The 8193-nt window shown below is 45.2% G+C and overlaps 1 protein-coding gene and 1 long non-coding RNA gene across 2 annotated transcripts in view; one reads left to right on the forward strand and one right to left on the reverse strand.

Annotated features, from left to right (window-relative positions):
* Positions 1-8193, reverse strand: part of LOC135524337 (cadherin-related family member 5-like) — a 40180-nt gene that overhangs the window by 28874 nt on the left and 3113 nt on the right.
* On the forward strand, positions 6274-6983 carry LOC135524341 (uncharacterized). Its single transcript, XR_010452931.1, has 3 exons — positions 6274-6362; positions 6498-6754; positions 6867-6983. It is a non-coding gene; the product is annotated as an uncharacterized LOC135524341 (long non-coding RNA).

Genomic DNA, 8193 nt, shown 5'->3' on the forward strand with positions numbered 1-8193 from the left:
CACTCTTACATGTCTGAACTCCCCTCCCCCTCAGGTGTTGTGGAGTGGGCGGTCCTACTTGGAGGGAGGTGTTCCAGGGTCGTATAAAGGTCACACCTGTGACCTGTCGTGTTTTTACTATCATTAAATTTAGACTTTTAGTTTTTATCAAAGATTCTCTGTAATTAGTAGGAGTGGGGGTCAGCTGAGAAGTCACTACAGAGTTGATAATTATAACAATTGAAATGCTAATCCTTTGCACATGAACGACACTCATTCGGGAACAATTGCAATCAATATATATATATATTTACGCTCAGTGTGTCGTCGGGGTCTCTGTTGAAAAGTTTGCTTCTGTTGGAGAGTTTGTCCGCCCTCTCTGTCGTGGTTGGAATGGATAGTTCAGAGTGACATTCATTCATGTCGTTATGGATAGATGTTTCGGCGGTTGTCGGTCTTCGCGTTCAATGATACCGAATTCCTAGCTGCAGACTAGTAATGAATATCAAAGACTTGTTCTTATTCTGTCGGTATCGCTAGTCTAAGAGTTTAACCATGTGGGATGGTGAAAATATTCAGCAGTCTGGTCTCAAACCTTGGCCCTCTCGTTATCGAGGTAAGCTGGTCTGCAACCTTTCTCCTCTCGTAATTGAGAGCAACATGGTCTGTTGAGAAATTCTCAAGGTGGTGGTTATATTCGGAATTGCAGAAAAGGGCCTGTCCCAGGATGCCCGACCATAACTGTGCTCATGGTCCTCATGGTCCTCATGGTCCTCTGATTTAGTTAAACTCCAAAGGGAATTGGAGTTTCCTTCATTTAACAGTCCAAAATCACATTACACAATTTCACAAACAGTATCATCCTCACTCATTCATCTTATACAACAACTAGATGTAAGCCTCATATCTGAGGCTATTATATAAACAGCGTTATGGTAATGTGTCAGTTTTGGCTCCCATGAGTTTCACAAAATTGTACCAAACGGACCAGTTCGTAGCTGGATTCTTCACCGATCTTTTATACCTTCTCCAGAACATAACTGTTGTTCGGACCTCAAGTTCTGTGAGGTGGAATAAATTCCTTTGTTCTCTATGAAAATTCACTCTGTCTCTATACTGTGGCCATGAGGAGATAATCTCCTCCAGGAATTTACGACCTCTCTGACCACAGCAGCCTGGGTGTAGGGGGGCTTGCTGTACCCAAAGAGGGCAACGTCATGACAGGTCTCTGTGGCAACTTCAACAACTACCTCCAGAGTGACCTGCGAACCCCTGCAGGAAAAGTCAGCCAATCAGAGGCCGCCTTCGGAAACAGCTGGAAGGTCTGTGTCTGTCTTGTAGTGTTAACCACAGCTCGTAGACAGACAGACAGACAGACAGACCTATTTATATCTCCCTCTGTAGGTGGGCAGGGATAACAGCAGTCGTCCTGTAGGCCTGGGGAGGATGTTGACCCCTGTAAGACAGCAGGCCAGGAAGTCAGCTAACGCACGCTGCAGGTCACACACACACATACACCAGACTTGGGTTAAACGCACATTGGCTGCGGAGCCAATATTGACAAGTTTCTGTGTGATGCCCTGGAGGCCTACGCAACGCAGTGCAGAGAGGCAGGGGCTAGACTGTACTGGAGGAGCTCCTCACTGTGTGGTAAATACACACACAAACAAAACCACATTATAACACATTGTTTTCCAACATTATTTTCCAACATCATCCATGTATACCCTCCTCATCTCCCCCTTCCTGTCTCTCTTTCTCGCTCTCTCTCTCTAGCGGTGGTCTGTCCAGTGGAGCGTGGTTTCATATTTGATGTGTGTGTTCCCCCATGTCCAGTGACATGTGTTAACGGTGAAGTACCACTAGGAGTGATAGAGAGACACGTTTTTAAACCCTGTGTACCCAGATGCCAATGTCCTGATGGACTGGTACTACACAACAACCAAACAACCACTGTGTACCGCCAAAGACATGCCTCAAGATCATACACGGCAAATCCTAATGCACAGACATATACCTACATTTCTAAGGACCTCTCCCAGCTCTGCCAGTGTGAATGAAGGAGGAACCTCATTCACTCCCTTACCTTGTTGTTGATTTATTATGATTCTGTGAAGATGGATGAATTTTTATCAACCTTGTAATGAATGCTCTGTATTTTAGGACTGTACTGCAAGTGTTTGTGATGTGACCACTGCCTGCCTCTGTAGCACTCAGGAGGTTGACGGACATATTCAATCTCTCCCTATCCCAGTCTGCTGTCCCCACATGCTTCAAGTTGGCCACCATTGTTCCTGTACCCAAGAAAGCAAAGGTAACTGAACTAACTATCAACCCGTAGCACTCACTTCTGTCATCATGTGCTTTGAGAGACTAGTCAAGGATCATATCACCTCTCCCTTACCTGACACCCTAGACCACATATGTCAGAGTAGGCCCCAATAGGGCCACATACGAGAAGGTTCTTTACGGCCCCTGGGATGATCTTGATTTATTATTAGAACCTTTGCAGACCGCAGCATTGACCGGCAGCTCAGATCTTTTCACGCACCAATACTACATTTCCCACAATGCAACGGGCGCACCGAGCAGTAGGCTGCTTCATTTCAATATTTATTGGCACAGCAGTCGTCAGCATCACAGTAAAATTAACTTTCAGATACCCATCAAAAATGGCAAAACGGAAGGTGGACACTGAGAACCGGGGTTTCAAACAAGGTGGGTTCGGAGTATATGTTCACGGAGGTAGCTGGAAAACTGTGTCTTCTGTGTGGAGAAAGTGTGGCGGTACTGAAAGAGTATAATCTGAGACGACATTATGAAACGAAACACGCGGACAAAAACAAGAATATGGACATGGAACAAAGGCTACAAAAGGCAGAGGAATTAAAACGAGGCCTCAAATCTCGACAGGCTCTGTTCAAAAAAGCCAAATCACAAGGCCAGGCTGCTGTCAAGGCCAGTTTTATTTTGGCAGAAGAGATCGCTAAATCAGCCCGGCCATTTACGGAGGGGGATTTCATCAAAAACTGCATGATTAAAGTTTGTGGAGAAGTTTGCCCAGAAAAAAGGCAACTCTTTTTAAATGTGAGTCTGAGCAGAAACACCATTGCCAGAGTAGACCAGTTGTCCATCAATCTAAAAGACAGCTTGTGAAAAAGGGAAAAGATTTCATTGCATATTCCTTGGCTGTTTCTTTGAAGTAAATTTAGCCCACTTTTTAAAATAGAAAATATAGGCTACTGATGGTGCCTTGAATACCGGTTTCTTTCATTTAATGTTCATGTTATGGGGATTTTTATATAAAGGAAATTTGTCTTTTGTGTCTGTTGAAAATTAAAGATTACTGACAGAGCCATAAGAAAATATTGCTTTATTTATCTGATCATATTGGAATATATTTGTTAGGTTTTCAGTAGGTTCAATTAGGTTCACTAGACTATATGCGCCACTACCTGTTCACTAGTACATTTAAAAATTTTTCAATGAACATTCGAACAGTCCGGCCCTCGGCTTGTAGCTAAATTTTTTATTTGGCCCTCCGTCCATTTGACTTTGACACCCCTGCCCTAGACCCACATCAATTTGCTTACCGCCCCAATAGATCCACATACGATGCTATTGCACTGCACACTGCCTTATCCCATCAGGACAAGAGGAATACCTATGTAAGAATGCTGTTCATTGACTATAGCTCAGCATTCAACACCATAGTACCCTCCAAGCTCATCATTAAGCTTGAGGCCCTGAGTCTGAACCCTGCCCTGCTGTGCAACTGGGTCCTGGACTTCCTGACGGGCCGCCCCCAGGTGGTGAAGGTAGGAAACAACACCTCCACTTCATTGATCCTCAACACTGGGGCCCCACAAGGGTGCGTGCTCAGCCCCCTCCTGCACTCCCTGTTCACCCATGACTGCAGCCACGCACGCCTCAAACTCAATCATCAAGTTTGCAGACGACACAACAGTAGTAGGCTTGATTACCAATGACGAGACAGCCTACAAAGAGGAGGTCAGAGCTCTGGGAGTATGGTGCCAGATAAATAACCTCTCACTCAACATCAACATAACAAGGGAGCTGATCGTGGACTTCAGGAAACAGAAAAGAGAGCAACCCCCTATCCACATCGACGGGACCGCAGTGGAGAAGGTGAAAAGCTTCAAGTTTCTCAGCGTACACATCACTGACAGACTGAAATGGTCCACCCACATAGACAGTGTGGTGAAGAAGGTGCAGCAGCGCCTCGTCAACCTCAGGAGGCTGAAGAAATTTGGCTTAGCACCTAAAACCCTCACAAACTTTTACAAATGCACAATTGAGAGCATCCTGTCGGGCTGTATCACCGTCTGGTATGGCAACTGCACCACCAGCAACCACAGGGCTCTCCAGAGGGTGGTTTGGTCTGCCCAACGCATCACCGGGGGCAAACTACTTGCCCACCAAGACACATACAGCACCCGATGTCACAGGAAGGCCAAAAAGATAATCAAGGACAACAACCACCCGAGCCACTACCTGTTCACCACGTTATATTCCAGAAGGCGAGGTCAGTACAGGTGCATCAAAGCTGGTACTGGCCACTTTAATAATGGAACACTAGTCACAATGTATTTATTTATTTTTACATATTTTGCATTACTCATCTCATATGTACAGTATATACTATATTCTATTCTAGAGTTTCTTATTCTATGCCACTCTGACATTGCTGGTCTATAAATGTATGTATTCTTAATTACATTCCTTTAATTAGATTTGTGTGTACTGTGTGTATTGTGAAAAATGTTAGATATTACTTGGTAGATATTACTGCACTGTTGGAGCTAGAAGCAAGCATTTCGCTACACACACAATAACATCTGCTATTTGATTTGATAGGGCTGCTGGCACACTATGATGCTCTGCAGGGATGTAGTGGGGAAATAAAAAGGTGGATAAACACTGTTATTAACATGTTGTTACTCCACTACATAACCAGGAGCTTTTACTGTAGAAACCCTGTTGTATCCACAGGGAATTATTGGAATATGTTTGAACACATGATTTTACTTTGTTACTTAATGTGTATGTAACATGTGTTATGCCGGACACAGACTGGCAATATTGGTCACATTCCCTCTGCCATTTCACAACAAATAAAGATGACTGTTCAATGTGTGGTTTCTGTGCGTGTTTTAATACTTTATACAGGCCAGGGGAACTAATTGCTCCAAGGTGAGACCAGTAACATGGTCAGGTGTCACCTGTCTGACTTAGGCTGGCAGACAACTTTCGGTATTGTTGCCTGGTAACCTAATCCGACTGTTGTCGGGGCGACTGGCGTAATAATGGCGATAGTGTGTATAATTCATCAGTCTACAGCGTAAACATGGAGCAGGTAAGACACTATGGCTGGCTGATAATATTTATTTTCTTCAGTACTGTCTTATTAGTATATTGTTTGTGTAATGTGTGAGGTGTACTGTGTGTGTGTGATCTCTCCAGGGTGTGATGGAGCAGTGTGTGGCTGGTCTGTACCAGTCTTTAGGTCGTTCTCTTGGAGGACAGCTTTCTCCTCAGGAAGTGTGTGTTCTGTTCCACAAGGTGTTCCATCTACACACCGGCTTGGAGGATGCACACACAGCTATAAAGAAGGTGACACACACAGAAAAACACACAGCTATAAAGAAGGTGACACACACAAACAGACACACAGCTATAAAGAAGGTGACACACACAAACAGACACACAGCTATAATGATGTTAGAAGTACACACAAACAGACACACAGCTATAATGATGTTAGAAGTACACACAAACAGACACACAGCTATAATGAAGTTAGAAGTACACACAAACAGACACACAGCTATAATGAAGTTAGAAGTACACACAAACAGACACACAGCTATAATGAAGTTAGATGTACACACAAACAGACACACTGCTATAATGATGTTAGAAGTACACACGAACACTCTGTTTATCCTCTCTAAATTCAATTAGTTTGGTTGACGTCTCTGTTCAGCTATTACATTCCACTCCTTGCCACTCCTGTCTTTAGCAAATTAAAGAAGTGACAACACGCTGGGCACAGACTGTCAAAACAACATCTATTCTACGTTGGTCAATTGTCATTTCATTGAAATTACATGGAAACAATGTTGATTCAACCAGTATGTGACCAGTGGAAAGGAGTGGAATGTTAGCGAAATTGACTGGTACCCAGACAAAAATGATATAGGTTTGACAGGCTATGTGCTACTATTGCCAAGCTGTATTGTTTAAACCTCTTCCCCTGCCTCACTTAGGTTGAAGGGGATGATGAGAGTTGGTCCTGCAGTGATGGAAAGGTTTTAGAAGTTCTCCTTGAGATGGAAAGAGAGAGAGAAAGGAGAGACGAGGTATAGTAGCTATCACAGCTCTGTGTGTATGTGTGTGTCTGTGTATTACACCTGTGTTCTAATATAATTCAAATTCTTAATGTTTGAGCTTAAAAAACTTTGAATGAGGTTTGTTTCTGAACCCTGATTCTACAGATCTACTGGGACCTTCAGTTGCTCAACACAGGAAAACTCAGAGACCTGTACCACACAGACACACACACCACAGACACACATACAAGAGACACGCACACCATACACCTCAACCAAGACCTGTACCACACCACCAGTCAAGCGCAGTACAACAGAGACACACATAACATACCCACAGAGAAAGAAAAGGGAAAGGAGAGAAAAGAGGGAGGAGTGTGTGGGTGGAGACTGAGGAGAGCAGTTAGACAGCGCTGGGCCAGGTAAGCTGTTAGTTTGTAAGACTCTCTCTGTCTCCCTCCCGCTCTCTTTCTCTCCCCTTATCTGTCTGCCCCCCTCTCATTTATGTGTGTGTGTGTGTGTGTCTGTCCCCAGACTGGTGCAGGAGGGTGTGTGTGGAGCCCTGCCGTCTTTAAGTGGTGGTCGGGGGTCAGGGGTGAGAAGTCAGGCATTGGGGTGTGTCTCTCTGTCAGAGCTACTCCTACTGGTAGAAGTGAAGTATGATGCCGTCACACACATACTCTTCACAGAGATGCTGCAGGAACACCATGGTGAGACACACACGCACACACCACATTTGTATACTCAGTACATATCATCATGTTTATGATATTACAGGGCTAGTTGCCTGGAAGGCACTGTTGCCATGGGAGCGTGAGGAGAGGGAGGCGGAGCTAGGTTTGCTATGGGAGGAGACTCAGGAGTCAGATGACATGCTGAGTCTGTCTGACCTACCTGGAGCCTTCAGGATATACAGGTAACACACAAACTTAGGATAGTTTTAGGCTGTGCATAACAAAGATCCACACTGAGTTTATATTGAGGAGTGATCTAATTGATTGGCAAACCTGAGGATGAGCAGGTATATGTGAAGCAGATGGCTATGCCTCTGACCAGGTGATGATATGATTGACAGGTGCAGTGAGGGTGTGTCCCTGAGGGGCTGTCCTGATTGGGTGAAACCCAGGGAGCAGTCTTGGTCGGCCATCTCTCTCCTCACTGAAATACACACCAGCCTTGAGCATGAGACAAACACTCTCACTGCCCTGGCCAAGAGGTACAAACACATACAGACACACACACCAATTCCACAATAACAGCCCTGACGAGAGGCAAGCACAACATTTTCCAGGTCCTGCAATAAGCCAATTACAACATTGACTGTCAGATCATGTCCTTCTGCCCTTGCAGACTGGACAGGGAAACCCTGCAGTTGATGGGTCTGTATGCCAGCCTGGCCACCATCAGAGCTCAGAGGGAGACACTGTCCCATGGTGCACTGCTGGCAGCCAGACAGGACTGGGAGACATGGTGAGGCCTTCATGACAACCACAATGGGAATAAGTCTCTGACTTTAATGTGTAAATGATTTCCTACATATGCCTTGTTTCCAGGCCCAGGATTATAGGGTCCTGCAAGAGAGATCAGGCCCAGCTCTGGCTGCAGGAGAAGGAGAAGGAGGAGGAGGAAGAAGAGGAATCCTCTGTCTTTCAACAACAGGTTATGTCTAGTATCTGTCAGTAACACTGCTGTTGCCTCTTTGTTTTACTGTTATATGCCTCCCTCCCGCCCACTGGAGTTTGACCTCTGGCCTCTGACCAGGTGGTGCTGAGGTGTCTGGTACTGAATCAGGAGCGGGAGAGAAAGTGTCTGCTGAGGCTGCTGCACGGGGACTCCCCAGACAAGCTTCAGGGACCAGGAG

The sequence above is a fragment of the Oncorhynchus masou genome, chromosome 31, assembly GCF_036934945.1.
Source record: "Oncorhynchus masou masou isolate Uvic2021 chromosome 31, UVic_Omas_1.1, whole genome shotgun sequence".
Lineage (NCBI taxonomy): Eukaryota > Metazoa > Chordata > Actinopteri > Salmoniformes > Salmonidae > Oncorhynchus > Oncorhynchus masou.